Below are 14,854 nucleotides of genomic sequence, written 5' to 3'. Positions count from 1 at the left end.
CGATGGGAGCATTAGGCGAGCCACAGACTAACGGGTCTGCTGTGTAGCCCCCAGCCCCGCCGGTGAGACACCACTGCTGATGCCACCTGCCCTGACTGTGGCTGCTTCTCAAGCAGGGCCAGTGGTGGTTTCCTTCCCTCTCAGTTCTCTCACCTCACCTCTGCCTGTTTTCCTTCCTAACACAAATGTTGGTCAGCCCATGTCGCCGCAAGGTCGCGCTGCCACTACAAAACCAGAAAGGCCACCCTTGGGGACCAGCAAGAAGGGACAGATCTTCATTCCCCAACCAGCTCTGCCCAGGCTCACATAGGCCACACCAAAGGTAAATGGCAGAGGACGTCCCACCTTGGTCTGGCCCACTCCGCAGTTTCAGGGATTCCCCAGATCATGGGAGGCTGACAGGCGGCTGCATTTTGGGGTTTGCTTCGTTAGGGGCTCACAGAATGTGGAGTGGCCACCAGCTGGTTTCAGAGTAGCAGGAGCACTGACCTTGAAGAGAATGAGCCAGGCTGTTTTGGGTTTTGTTGTTTTTTTATTTTTATATTTTTAAGTTTTGTTAATCTAATTTTTTTTTTTTTTAGAGGTAGTCGCCATCACTCCTTCCCTCCCTGCAGTGGTGCAATCATGGCTCACTGCAGCCTCAAACTCCTGAGCTCAAGTGATCCTCCCACCTCAGCCTCCTGAGTAACAGGAACTACAGGTGCAGGCCACCACGCACAGCTTTTGTTTGTTTTTTTTGTGGGGGGGGTTGTGTTTTGTTTTTTTAGAGATAGGGTCTCACTTTTTTGCCCCAGCTGGTCTTGAACTCTTGGCTTCAAGGGATCCTCCTGCCTCAGCCTCCCAAACCACTGGGATTACAGCGTGAAGTCTGTTTTAACATTCAGTGGACATTGACTATTTTTGGTTCATAGGAGGACCCTCCAGGGACCAGGCCTGGCGGTATCAGTCACCCCAACCTCCCATCCCAACCTGCAGCCACACTTGGTTCAACCCCACTGTCCAACCCGTCTGACTCAGTAGCCCCTCCCAAGGGAGCAGAGCTAAAAAAGTTGGTTTTCCCACTGCAAGACACTGTAGGCCATTCTCTTCTGGGCCTCCTCGTCCTTCATAAAGTGGGGAGGCTTGAACAGGGCTCCCCACTAACCCCAAGAGCACATGATTGTTGAAGCGTTCCAGAATTGTTTTCTTTTCTTTTCTTTCTTTTGTGTGTGTGTGTGAGAGCAACAAGGCTGTTTATTTCATATTTCCCAGAATTGTTTTCTTAATATCCATTATGGCTTAAAGTTATGTTGGTTTCATATTTCCAGGGTTTGTCAGCCCTGTCAGATTTAAAGATAAGCATTATTAGTCAGGTGTGGCCACATGCTTGCAGTCCCAGCTACTGCTTGAGGCCATGACTTCAAGGCTGCACTGAACTGTGATTGCATCATTGCCCTCCAGCTCAGGTGACAGAGCAAGACTCAGTCTCTAGGCCTGGCACGGTGGCTCACGCCTGTAATCCCAACACTTTGAGAGGCCAAGGCAGGCAGATCACGGGGTCAGGAGATCGAGACCATGGTGAAACCCCGTCTCTACTAAAAATACAAAAGAAAAAAAATTAGCCAAGCTCAGTGGTGGGCACCTGTAGTCCCAGCTACTCAGAAGGCTGAGGCAGGAGAATGGCGTGAACCCGGGAGGCAGAGCTTGTAGTGAGCCGAGATGGTGCCACTGCACTCCAGCCTGGGAGACAGAGCGAGACTCCGTCTCAAAACAAAACAAAAAAAAAGACTCAGTCTCTAAAAACCAAAAAAATGTTTAAAAAAATTTAAAAACCCTTATTGGTCAGGCACTGTGGCTCACGCCTGTAATCCCAGCACTTTGGGAGGCTGAGGTGGGTGGATCATAAGGTCAGGAGATCGAGGCCATCCTGGCTAACACGGTGAAACCCTATCTCTACTAAAAATACAAAAAAATTTAGCCAGGTGTGGTGGCAGGCGCCTATAGTCCCAGATACTTGGGAGGCTGAGGCAGGAGAATGGTGCGAATCTGGGAGGCGGAGCTTGCAGTGAGCCAAGATCGCACCACTGCACTCCAGCCTGGGTGACAGAGCGAGACTCCATCTCAAAAAAAAAAAAAAAAAATTTCTTTCTTCCTTTCTGTTTCCCTCTCATGCTTGTTTCCAAAAGGGACCGAGTCATTACTGAGAGGGAGAGAGGAAGCTCAGATGGCACCAAGCTGAAGGGAAGCCAGCTCTGAGTCAGGCCCAGGTCTGCCCTGCCGTGTGCTGTGGGGAGGTGGGAGTTAGTCACCCTGAGAGCACATGGGCACCTAAACACCACGGCTACAGACGATCTGACTCCGTCTGGCCTGGCCCGCAGAGGGCCTGTGGCCTCAGAGGAGGATGCTGGACCATTGTGGGAGCTGCTGCAGGGTGGTGGGGCCCATCTGCTCATGGGAGACGGGATCCTTCTCCGTGACCAGTCAGTGGAGACTAAAATAATGGCAGTTTGCACTAAAGGAAATATGTGGTGGCCATTCTGTGCCTTGTGCCTTTTTCACAAGTCACTGGTAGACTGAGGTGGCCAAACTTCACCCACCACATGCTTCTGGCTGTGCCCCTCCTTGGTTCTGGGCAGCCCTGACTCCATCTTTCTTGAGTGGAGTGTGCCAAGCTGACAGAGTTCCAAGCATGACACCACCATAACCTTCACCACTCACTGAGCAGCGAAGATCTCATTCTCTGAGGAAGAACTCCCCAGAAACTCACAAGGAGGGCCGTCCTATCCCTGCAGGGGTTTGGGGAGAATTTTGTTTTCAGTATTGGCATAGAAAGGGAGCTGGAGTGGCCTCTGGAGTAGCCAAGATCCATGGCGTCTCAGACACAGGAGCCTCCACTTGTTCAAGGTGACAAATGGTGAAACAGAAATGTTCTGATGGATCCCTAAAACACCCGGTTGCATCTTTCCTCCAAGAGCGTGGTTTCCCATTGCAGGCTATTTGACTAAACTTGGTAAGAGGCCAGGGAAGAACCAGGATTGAGTGGGTGTTCTGTTGGCTGAACCGTCAGCTGGTGTCACCCCAAAAGTGGTGGCAGGAGAGCTCCCGCAAGGGACTGCCCCAGATCTTCCACTTGGGTGACTGAGAGCCAGTTGGGATGAGAGCCAGCGGGATTCCCAAGGCAGAAGCACTTAACGCCAGGGTGGTCAGTCCAAAGCATTTGTTAGGGGGATTTCCATACACACAGGGCTGCAGTATGGCCTCACGAGGGACAGCCAGGAAGGAGGTTTCTGCCTAGGCATGCTGCAGTGTGGGGGTGGGGTGTGGAATTTATATGAGGGTGCAGGGAATTTGGCTGGGGGCGGGGCCAGTTTCCACATGCTTAGCAACATGTCAGATCTTTCAGTGCTTCAGGCAACAAACAACATGTTTATCAGTGTCTGGTAAGAAGCAAGGCCTCAGCTAGGGTTCCAGCCTGCAGGGGGAACATGCAGCTGACCAGGTCACAGAGCAGTCAAGACACACTCTCGGTCAGGACAAAGGAAAAGGTGGGGGGACAAAATAGAGGACCCAACACTGTGAGTCAAGCAGGGGACACATGCCCTGGTTACAGCCTATGGGGCAGACCGGGCTAGAGCAGAGGAGAGCCCTGGCCAAGGCACTCCACATCGGGGGCTGTGACCCCACGGGCAAGCCATCTATGCAGGCACATTTGTGCCCTGGAGGGTCCTCTCAGTCTTGCTGATGCCGACAACATCAAGCCCAGGGAAATCCATCCCATTAAAATAAAGCTCTGGCCCAAGCGTGGTTGCAGATCTTCCTATCTTCACAAAAAAGAGTAAGCAAATTACAAATCAAGGGAAATCTGAACCGGTGGTCTTCATCTGAGACTCTCTGGTGGTCAGAAGGGAAGTGTCAAGCATTCAGACCACAGCAGACACCCAGTCATGAAATCCAGTAGCTAAACCTAAAGCAAGAGGCTTGACCACTGTTTGCAGAACACTGGGGTAGGTAGGAAACAATGTGAGAGCTTCCAAAATCAAAGCAAGAAACCCGATTCCAGTACTTGGTGATTGCGGTGTTTCTTGCCTGTCACCGTCTGAGGCAGCTCAGATGTACAGTTCAGCGTGAACACACCTGGAGGATGAAGTGGCAAGTCCCTGCTGCTGGCACCATCAGGGCAGACCAGGTTCCTTGTCCAGGCCAGGTATGGACCAGACACGCTTACCCTTCCCTAAATAGACCCCTGGCCAAAGCCCTCTGGGGCATGACCTGCCTTTGGCGGTTCTGAGCCTCAGGATTCGGGACTGATATAGGGCCTTCAGCTTGAAGTGACTTTGAGGGAAATGTGCAGACACAAATGTTGCTCAAGGAGCACAGTTCAGTAGGTGCTGCAGTTACAGGGCTCGCCCGTTCCTGTTGGTTGTGCTTTGTGTCTCCTCAGGGAGAAACAAAGGCAGCACGTCCCTCGGGGGAGCGGTGGCCCAGTTGGAATGCAACGGCCGCAAAGGATCCAGCCAGGGGACACCCTGCCAGCCCAGCGCTACCAGGCTGCCCACGTGGGGCAAGCCTGGGAAGAGCCCTATGCAGGGCAGCACCTGGATGGGCCAGAGACTTGTCAGACCACTGTCCCCAGCAAAGGCTACATGTTGTCTCCTTCAGTTGATAATAAGCCTTTCTGAGATGCAGAGGGTCCGGGTCATATGTTCTCTGCTGTTTTTTGATGATATTATGGCACAAACTTACAATGAGGTCTTTGTGCAGGTCCTGGTTGTGCCACAGCTGAACTAACCAGGTCACTTCACCGTGAGTCAACTTCCCGGAGCTGACTTTGGTTCTGAGAAAAGATTCCTGGATTCCCAGGTCTTCTATAAACAGACGTCAACACGCTTCACTTGAAGTGCAAGGTTTTCTACCAAGACAGTTGACAGTGCTGAGGGGCAAGGCGACCGTGTGTGTGCCTGGAGGGTAAACGCTGCCTTCCAGGTTACCGTGGAGCAGTGGGGGTCAGGATGGGTGTGTTGTGATCTTCTGTGGGTCACAAATACCGTGGAGAACTCAGTAACACTCCTTCCCCCTTCTAAAATGTCCTGACCTGACACATTTGACCCACAGCTTTAGGGATTTCATGGACAAGCCCCTTTCACATACCTCAGATTTAAACACTCTACTTCTAGGCTCTTCTTTTTAGCCAGCACATCCCATTAATAGACAAGCCCCAGAAATTGCAAATTCAGTTGAAACCCTGACTTAGCTTTCCTAGAATTGAGGAAACCTATCCACTGAACGCTTGGCTTGGGAAAACACTGTTTCCCCTGGGTCAAATACTTCCATGGCAGCTCCTTAAGGACATACACTCGTGCTGCACCCCAACCCCATGCCAGCAGGGCAGGCTGGGACCCCACCGACTGTCCACGCAGGCTCTGGGGTCCCACCTGCTCCTGTAGGCAGAGCCAAGCAGCACGACACACAGAGGTCTTGGTTTTGTAGAGAAACTTGAGTTGCAAACAGCTTGAAAGCAGCCATGGTGGGGGTGGCAGGAGAGAGTCCACCGCACCCTCCCCTCGCTATTCTTCACCTTCTTCAGCCTCCGCTTCCACGGAATCCACGCCCACCTCTTCATAATCCCCCAGAGCTGCCAGGTCCTTGCAAGCCTCAGAGGACTCCCCCTCCGCCATGCCTTCCCGCATGTACCAGTGCACAAAGGCCTGCCTGGCATACATGAGACCAAACTTATGTTCCAGGCAGGCCCAGGCCTTGGTGATGGCTATGATGTTGCTTAGCATGCACATGGCCCATTGCAACTTGGCCGGGTTTCCCCCAGGGACCACCGTCAGGGGCTGGTAGTTAATGCCCACCTGCCAGAGAAGGGGAAGAAAGCAGTCCATGAAGCTTGTAACAAACCTAGAAATGGTGGCTACTTTTCCTCACACAGAAGACACCCTCTAGGTGACCAGGAGAATGCTCAGTTCACCCCCACAAACCTCACTAAGCCCTTCTCTGTGCCAGGCAGGGTGACGGTTCCAGACAAGGAATAAAGAGAAAGGAGCCTTGAGGTGGCCACCCTGGCAGGGTCCCAAGCTGCCCGAAGGGCTGTGTCCTAGCAACTGTGACATGTGATAGGTGCCCAGGTGAAGACTGTCTTCCCTCTGAAAATGTACCCTGCCTGTCTTCTTTATAGATTATTTACTCCAGAGGGTTTTACAAGATAGTAATAAAATTCCATAGCTAAACTTTTTCCACCCAGATAGATTCTGAGTACACAACTGTGATACCACGGGGAAGGTCATACCCCATGCTGTCCCACCAAACAAGGCGCTGTGAAATATGCAAAGGTGACAGGTCAAAGATCACTTGAATGAAGCTACCGCAGCAGCAAGAGTAGTCCGTGTGCTTGCTTGAGTAGGAAGTGACATTCCAAGGTGGGAACCAAAAGGGAAGCATTCCAAGTTTCAGAACTTGGGAATAACACGTCCTGAGTGGTGCATGGGGTCAACTAGAGCAGGGATCAACAAACCCGTCCTATAAAGGACAAGATCATACAAATTCTAGGCCTTACAGGCACATGGGCTCTGTCACACCGACCCCACTCTGAGGCTGGACAGCAAAATCGATCTGCAATGAAGGGGTGTGGTGACTGTGTTCAGACAAAACCTTACTTACAAAATTAGGTGGCTAGTCCAGCAGCCATGCTAACCCCTGAAGGAGAGGAAGAGAAGCCCAGAGTAGGAATTCCCAGTCAGAGCTGACTGCAGTGGTCTCCCCAGAGGCAGTGGGTGTCTCAGCCAGAGGAGGCAGGGAAAGCAAAGCAGAGGACACACAGGTCCGACAGAGGAAGAAGCGACAGGATTTAGTCACCAACTCCTGGAAAAGCTGAAAGGGGACCACAAGCTTTCTTCCATGTGTCAGTGGAAGGTGGGGACAGATTTTCTGTCTGAGGCAAACACAGGCCAAAACTACTAGGCTTCCCAAAAGAGAAATAAAGATGGTGCTGTTTTTATCACAAAAAGATTATTGGCCGGGCGCAGTGGCTCACGCCTGTAATCCCAGCACTTTGGGAGGCCAAGACAGGCGAATCACGAGGCCAGGAGATCAAGACCATCCTGGCTAACACAGTGAAACCCCGTCTCTACTAAAAAGTACAAAAAAAAAAAAAAAAAAAAAAAACTAGCCAGGTGAGGTGGTGGACGCCTGTAGTCCCAGCTACTGGGGAGGCTGAGGCAGGAGAATGGTGTGAAAAAACCCGGGAGGCAGAGCTTACAGTGAGCTGAGATCCGGCCACTGCACTCTAGCCTGGGCGACAGAGCAAGACTCCGTCTCAAAAAAAAAAAAAAAAGGCCGGGCGCGGTGGCTCAAGCCTGTAATCCCAGCACTTTGGGAGGCCGAGGCGGGTGGATCACGAGGTCAGGAGATCGAGACTATCCTGGCTAACATGGTGAAACCCCGTCTCTACTAAAAATACAAAAAACTAGCCGGGCGTGGTGGCGGGCGCCTGTAGTCTCAGCTACTTGGGAGGTTGAGGCGGGAGAATGGCGTGAACCCGGGAGGCGGAGCTTGCAGTGAGCCGAGATCACGCCACTGCACTCCAGCCTGGGAGACACAGCGAGACTCCGTCTCAAAAAAAAAAAAAAAAAAAAAAAAAAAAAAAAAAAAAAAGATTCTTGATAGCCTCTCCTTAAATCAAACACTCCAAAGGACATTTACATTGGATATAATTTCTACAGACAAACATTCTGACTGTGCCTTCACGGTCAACAACAAAGCCACCTATGACGTATGTCAGTGCAACGTGGACGTACTTACATGAAGTAGAACTTAGTGAGAGCAGTTTACAACGATGCCCAAGTTAAAATACACACACCATCCACATGATTCCCCAAAATGCCCATAACATTTCTACTAAGTTCAACCTGTCTTTTCCACACAAATTCTGCTATCCAAGCAAGGGGCACCAAAATCCTCCAAAAAATACCTTATTCTTAAAAAAACACAAAAAGTTCACCACAGATATATAGTGTGATGACTCACAAAGGAAGTTCAAAAGACACCACTGACTTAATTATCACCCTGGTTCACTGATTGATGCCCACGAGCCTAGCCCATGGAACAGAGGCAGGTGACAGTTCCAGACAAGCAGAGGATGCGGGCCTTCACAGGCAGCATTATTCTGCAGGTCTGCTGCTTCCTGACGGCACAAGGACTCCACCTCACCCAGTCCTACCTTACATCCAGTGGGACACCCACCCACAAACTGGTTGGTGCGCTTGCTCTCAATGGTGGCGACAGCCGCACTGACATCTTTGGAGACCACATCCCCCCTGTACAACATGCAGCAGGCCATGTACTTGCCGTGGCGAGGGTCACAGCGACCATCTGATTGGCTGGCTCAAAGCAGGCTTTGGCGATCTCGGCCACGGACAGCTGCTCGTGGTAGGCCTTCTTGGCTGAGATGACCAGGGCGTAGGTGGCCAGGGGGAGGTGGATATGGGGGTACGGCACCAAGTTGGTTTGGAATTCTGTCAGATCCACATTCAGGGCCCCATTGAATCACAGGGAGGCCGTGATGGAGGACACGATCTGCCCAATCAGATGACTGAGGTTGGTGTATGTGGGACACTCGATGTCCAGGTTGCACTGACATGTCATAGGTGGCTTTGCCGTGGACCATGAAGGCACAGTCAGAATGTTCCAGGGTCATGTAGGTGGTCAGGATGGAGTTGTAGGGCTCCACCACGGCCGTGGAGACGTGGGGGGCTGGGGAAATGGCAAACTCTAGCTTGGACTCTTCCCATAGTCCACCCAGAGCCACTCCATGAGCAGAGACACGAACCCAGAGCCAGTGCCGCCCCCAAAGCTGTGGAAGATGAAGAAGCCCCGCAGTCCCGTGCACAGATCCGCCTGAGAGAAACCAGACAACGTGAGCCAATGCCCGTGGGAGCCACACCACCAACCTCCACCAAGCCAGGGCCACTTCTCTTTGCCTCTGAGCGTTGATATGGATTCAGACCATCCATAACGAATGTGCATCACACTTTGAAGCAAAGAAAAGCAGACAACACAGATCTATGCACAAATCACTAAGCACACTTCATAGTAAGACGCTGCAGACTCAGTCGGACTCGAGATGCTGCTCTAAGTGTTGTGAAAATGACCTTCCCTTCACCATCCAAGGCCTGTTCTCCCATGCAGGACAACGTCCACACGAAGCCTTCTCCTTACCAGTTTGCGGATCCGGTCCAGGACCAGGTCTCCTTGCCGATGGTGTAATGGCCTCTGGAGTAATTACTGGCTGCATCTTCCTTCTCGGTGATCAGCTGCTCCGGGTGGAAGAGCTGCCTGTAGGTCCCTGTGTACACTTCATCTACAAAGAGACTACATGTGCTGTGAGGCTGTAAGGCCTACTGTACACCAAGGTGGACACGTTCCAGGACTGTTCACTTCTACAAAGTACATGCTGTTCAAAGTACATGAGCTACATGTTGTAGGTCAACAGTGGCAGTGTCTGGTAGAAAATGTCTGTGTGTGGGGCCGGGCGCGGTGGCTCACGCCTATAATCCCAGCACCATGGGAGGCCGAGGCGGGAGGATCACAAAGTCAGAAGATCGAGAGGCCAACATAGGGAAACTCCGTCTCTACTAGCTCTTAAAAGGGTAGAATAACAAGCTAAAATAGAAGGGAGACAGTAAATAGAAGGGAGAAGGCTGAGTGAGGTAACTGACACCTGTAATCCCAGCGCTTTGGAAAGCCAAGGTGGGAGGATTGCTGGGGCCCAGGAGTTCAAAGCTGCAGTGAGCTGTGATTGTGCCACTGTATTCCAGCCTGAGTGACAGAGCTCTTAAAAAAAAAAAAAAGTTTATTATTGCTACATTTAAGACCTTCGGCCCTGGAGCAGAGATTTGAGTTGCTTTAAATATACACTGTTAATTAGCAGCAGTTACAAAATGCTGTTTTATGTTAGTTTTTATGTTATTTTGTTTTATTTTATTTATTTATTTATTTTTTGAGACAGAGTCTTGCTCAGTGGCAGGATCTCAGCTGACTGCAACCTCTGCCTCCCGGGTTCAAGCGATTCTCCTGTCTCAAGCTCCTGAGTAGCTGGAAAAGGCATGTGCCACCACACCTGCCTAATTTTTATATTTTTAGTAGAGACTGAGTTTCACCATGTTGGTCAGGCTGGTCTCGAGCTCCTGACCTCGTGATCCACCTTCCTCGACCTCCCAAAGTGTTGGGATTACAGGCGTGAGCCACCGTGCCCAGCCTATTTTATTATTTTTTGAGACAGGGTCTCACTCCGTTGCCCAGGCTGGAGTGCAGTGATGAGATCACAGCTCACTGCAGCCTCAAACCTCCTCAGGCTCAGGTGATCCTCCCACCTCAGCCTCCCATATAGCTGGGACTACAGGCATGTGCCATCATGCCCAGTTAATTTTTTGTATCTTTTGTAGATACAGGGTTTCGCCATGTTATCAGGGTTGGTCTCAAACCCCTGGGCTCACGTGACCTGCCTGCTTCAGCCTCCCAAAGTGCCGGGATTGCAGGTGTGAACCACTGCACCTGGCCAGAGATGCTGTTTTTCTGAGAAAAGAAGAGGCAGTTCCTAAGTGGTTTACCAAGAATTGCTCTTTTTAAAAAAATTGAGATGGGTCTCACTGAAGCTGGTCTTCAACTCCTGGCCTCAAACAATTCTATCACTTCAGCTTCCCTGGCCACAAGAATTCATATTAAAACAACGTAAGCTATTGGTTGTCTCTACATTATTCTTTGTATCATAAATTCCAGAAACAGGAAGATAATGGGTTAAGCTAGTCAGGAACAAAATGCCTTTAAACAATTGCCCCTTGGGCATGGATGCGAAATATGTTACCGAAGTCCCATATTCATTTCTTTTTCTTTTCATTGTTACATTATTATTTTGTTTTTTGTTTTGGTTTGGTTTTTTTGGGTTTTTGTTTGTTTGTTTGTTTTGAGACAGAGTCTTGCTCTGTCGTCCAGGCTGGAGTGCAGTGGCATAATTTTGGTTCACTGCAACCTCCACCTCCTGGGCTTAAGCGATTCTCCTGCCTCAGCCTCCCAAGTAGCTGGGATTACAGGCATGCACCATCATACCTGGCTCATTTTTGTATTTTTAGAAAAGACAGGGTTTCACCATGTTGGCCAGGCTAGTCTCGAACTCCTGACCTCAAGTGATTTGCCCACTTCAGCCTCCCAAAGAGCTGGATTACAGGAATGAGCCACTGCACCCAGCATATTATTATTATTATTTTGAGACAGTGTCTCGCTGTGTACCCAGGCTGGAATGCACTGGTATGGTCATAGCTCACTGCAGCCTCAACCTTCTGACTCGGGACCACAGGTGTGTGCCACCATACCCAGCTTTTTTTTTTTTTTTTTAAGTTTTTGAAGAGAAAAGGATCTCCTGATGTTGTCCAGGCTGGTCTCAAAACTCCTGGACTAAAGTGATGCTCCCACCTTGGCCTCACCTTGGCCTCACCTTGGCCTCCTGAGTCTGAGAGTACAGGCGTGAGCCACCACGCCCTGCCTGAAGTCCCATATTCATGTCTCTGGGCCTGATAAATTCTGCATACCTCACTAAAGAAGAAAGAGGGGACATATCTCTGCTCAGGAAAGTGCCAAGTTGGGACCCAATACTCATTTTGAAGGACTTTGGAACAATTATTTGATTCTTCCTTTTTTTCTTTTTTAGACAGGATCTCACTATGTTGCTCAGACTGGGCTCAAATTCCCAGGCTCAAATGATCCTCCTGCCTCAGGGTCCCTTATAGGCTGGGCCTACAGGCAAGCATGCATCACCACGCCCAGTTTGATCCTTCCATTCTTTTTTCCCAGACAGATTCTCATTCTCTCAACTAGGCTGGAGTGCAGTGGTGCAATCATGGCTCACTGCAGCTTCAAACTCCCAGGTTCCAGTGATCCTCCCACCTCAGCATCCCAGGTAGCTGGAACGACAGGCACATGCCACCATGCCCAGCTAATTTTTTTTAAAGTTTTTTGTAGAAACGGGGGTCTCACCATGCTGCCCAGGCTGGTCTGGAACTCCTGGCTTCAAGTGACACTCCCATCTCTGCCTCCCAAATTTCTGGGATTACAAGCATGTGCCAGTGCGCTAAGCCTGATTCTTCCTTTTTTTTTTTTTTTTTTTTTTTGAGACCGAGTCTTGCTCTGTCACCCAGACTGGAGTGCAGTGGCGTGAGCTCAGCTCACTGCAACCTCCGCCTTCTGTGTTCAAGCAATTCTCCTGCCTCAGCCTCCCGAGTGGTTGGGATTATAGGCGCCCACCACCACACTCAGCTAATTTTTGTATTTTTAGTAGAGATGGGGTTTCACCATGTTGGCCAGACTGGTCTTAAACTCCGGACCTCAAGTGATCTGCCCACCTCAGCCTCCCAAAGTGCTGGGATTACAGGCGTGAGTCACCATGCCCAGCCTGATTCAATTCATTCTTTTTTTTTTTTTTTTTTTTTGAGACAGAGTTTCGCTCTTTTTGCCCAGGCTGGAGTGCAATGGTGCGATCTCGGCTCACCGCAACCTCCGCCTCCTGGGTTCAAGCGATTCTCCTGCCTCAGCCTCCAGAGTAGCTGGGATTACAGGCGCCCGCCACCACCCCAGCTAATTTTGTATTTTTAGTAGAGACGGGGTTTCTCCATGTTGGTCAGGCTGGTCTTGAACTCCCGACCTCAGGTGATCCACCTGCCTCGGCCTCCCAAAGTGCTGGGATTACAGGCGTGAGCCACCGCGCCCGGCCATTCACTCGTAAAGATAGTCTTTACTTTCTTGCATATCCACTGTATATTCACTTCTGGGAAAGCACAGGAGGAGACATGCAGGCTTACCCCTAGCTCATCACTGGAATGCAGCACCCCATTCTGGCCTCTCCCCAGAGGGTTGTCAAGCAGACCCTTAACTTTCCCTCCTGAGAAGACAGCAGAGAAGAGAGAGGAAGCTCCTCCAGTGGGATGAGACACATGAGGTCCGGAGTTGGGCCTTTTCTGTGGGCTTTGGGGACCTCTGAACAGTGCGATCAGGTCTGCCCTTAGAAGGGTGCTTTGGCACAAGGAGGAGAGGCAGGGAGGGAGTTCTGCAGAGGGCCACGGAAACCAGAGGAGGCCACTGCCCCCACTGCCCCTTCTCCCCAGGAGGGTGAATCATTCTGTATTAGCTCCAGGTGCCATAAAAAAATACCATCGACAGAGCAGCTTAAACAACAGACATTTATTTTCTCTCAGTTCTGGAGGCTAGAAGTCCCAGAGGCCTCTCTTCCCAGCTTGCACGCGGCCACCTTCTCACCATGTCCTCCCACGGGGTGGGGGAAGGTAGCACCCAAGCTCTCTGGTCTCTTATAAGGACACTAATCCTGTTGGATCAAGACCCACCCTTATGCCCTCACTTAATCTTCATCATCTCCTTATAGGCCCTTGCCCCAAATACAGTCACACTGGGGACTAGAGCTTCAGCGTCTAATATTGAGGGGGATACCATTCAGTCCACAGCCCTCCCCTTCCTCAGGGCTCCAACCACATCGTGCACAGAACTCAGCTGTAGCCTGCATCACACAGTGCTCTTCAATAGAGGTATGCATTGCGCAGTGACTAGGATACATTCTCAGAAATGCATCATCAGGCGATTTTGTTGATGGGAGAACATCATAGAGTGTGCTTAGACCAGCCTAGATAGTGGAGCCTACTGCACACCTAGGCCATATGGTACAGCATATTGCTCCTTGGCTACAGACCTGTACAGTAAGGATTTGTATATCTAAACACAGAAAAGCTATGGAAAAAATATGGTATTAGGGCCAGGCACGGTGGCTCAAGCCTGTAATCCCAGCACTTTGGGAGGCCGAGACAGGCGGATCACGAGGTCAGAAGATCGAGACCATCCTGGCTAACACGGTGAAACCCCTCTCTACTAAAAAATACAAAAAACTAGCCGGGTGAGGTGGCGGGCGCCTGTAGTCCCAGCTACACGGGAGGCTGAGGCAGGAGAATGGCGGGAACCCGGGAGGCGGAGCTTGCAGTAAGCTGAGATCTGGCCATTGCACTCCAGCCTGGGTGACAGAGCGAGACTCTGTCTCAAAAAAAAAAAAAAAAAAAAATATGGTATTAGAATCTTAGGGGACCACTGTTGTATATGCTGTCTGTCGTTGACCAAAACATTATGATATGCCACGTGACTGCTGTATTTGTTTTTCTGATTATAAAAGTAACACATGTTCCCAGTAGAAAGTGTGGAGAATCGCCGGGCACGGTGGCTCACGCCTGTAATCCCAGCACTTTGGGAGGCTGAGGCAGGTAGATCACAATGTCAGGAGATCAAGACCATCCTGGCTAACATGGTGAAACCCCATCTCTACTAAAAATACAAAAAATTAGCCAGGCATGGTGGTGAGTGCCTGTAGTCCCAGCTACTCCAGGAGGCTGAGGCAGGAGAATGGCGTGAACCCGGGAGGGAGAGCTTGCAGTGAGCAGAGATCGCGCCACTGCACTCCAGCCTGGGTGACAGAACGAGACTCTGCCTCAAAAAAAAAAAAGTATGGAAAATCTAAAAACAAAAAGAGCATAAAATCATCCAAAAACCCGCAGCCTACAGATAAACATTAATATTTCAGTTGGGCTTTTTTGGTCTTTTTTTCTTGTGTTTATATATTCATACTTTCATTTATTTATTTATTTATTTTGGAGACAGAGTCTCACTCTGTCACCCAGGCTCAAGTGCAGTGACACAATTTCGGCTCACTGCAACCTCCACCTCCCAGGTTCAAGTGATTCTTGTGCCTCAGCCTCCAGAGTAGCTGCATCATATTTATACTTTTTTAATGCCACTAGGCTTTAGTATGATATTTTTTGCAACAGCTTTCTTG

The 14,854-nt window shown here is 50.3% G+C and overlaps 1 pseudogene; it reads right to left on the bottom strand.

The window, feature by feature from the left end:
* Positions 1–5,452: 5,452 nt before the first annotated feature.
* Positions 5,453–8,805, bottom strand: LOC107126463 (tubulin alpha-3 chain-like; annotated as a pseudogene).
* Between the last annotated feature and the right edge of the window lie 6,049 nt (positions 8,806–14,854).

The sequence above is a fragment of the Macaca fascicularis genome, chromosome 10 (genome assembly GCF_037993035.2).
Source record: "Macaca fascicularis isolate 582-1 chromosome 10, T2T-MFA8v1.1".
NCBI lineage: Eukaryota > Metazoa > Chordata > Mammalia > Primates > Cercopithecidae > Macaca > Macaca fascicularis.
The sequence above is the reverse complement of the archived record's forward strand: the minus strand, read 5'-3'. Positions and strand labels throughout refer to the sequence as shown.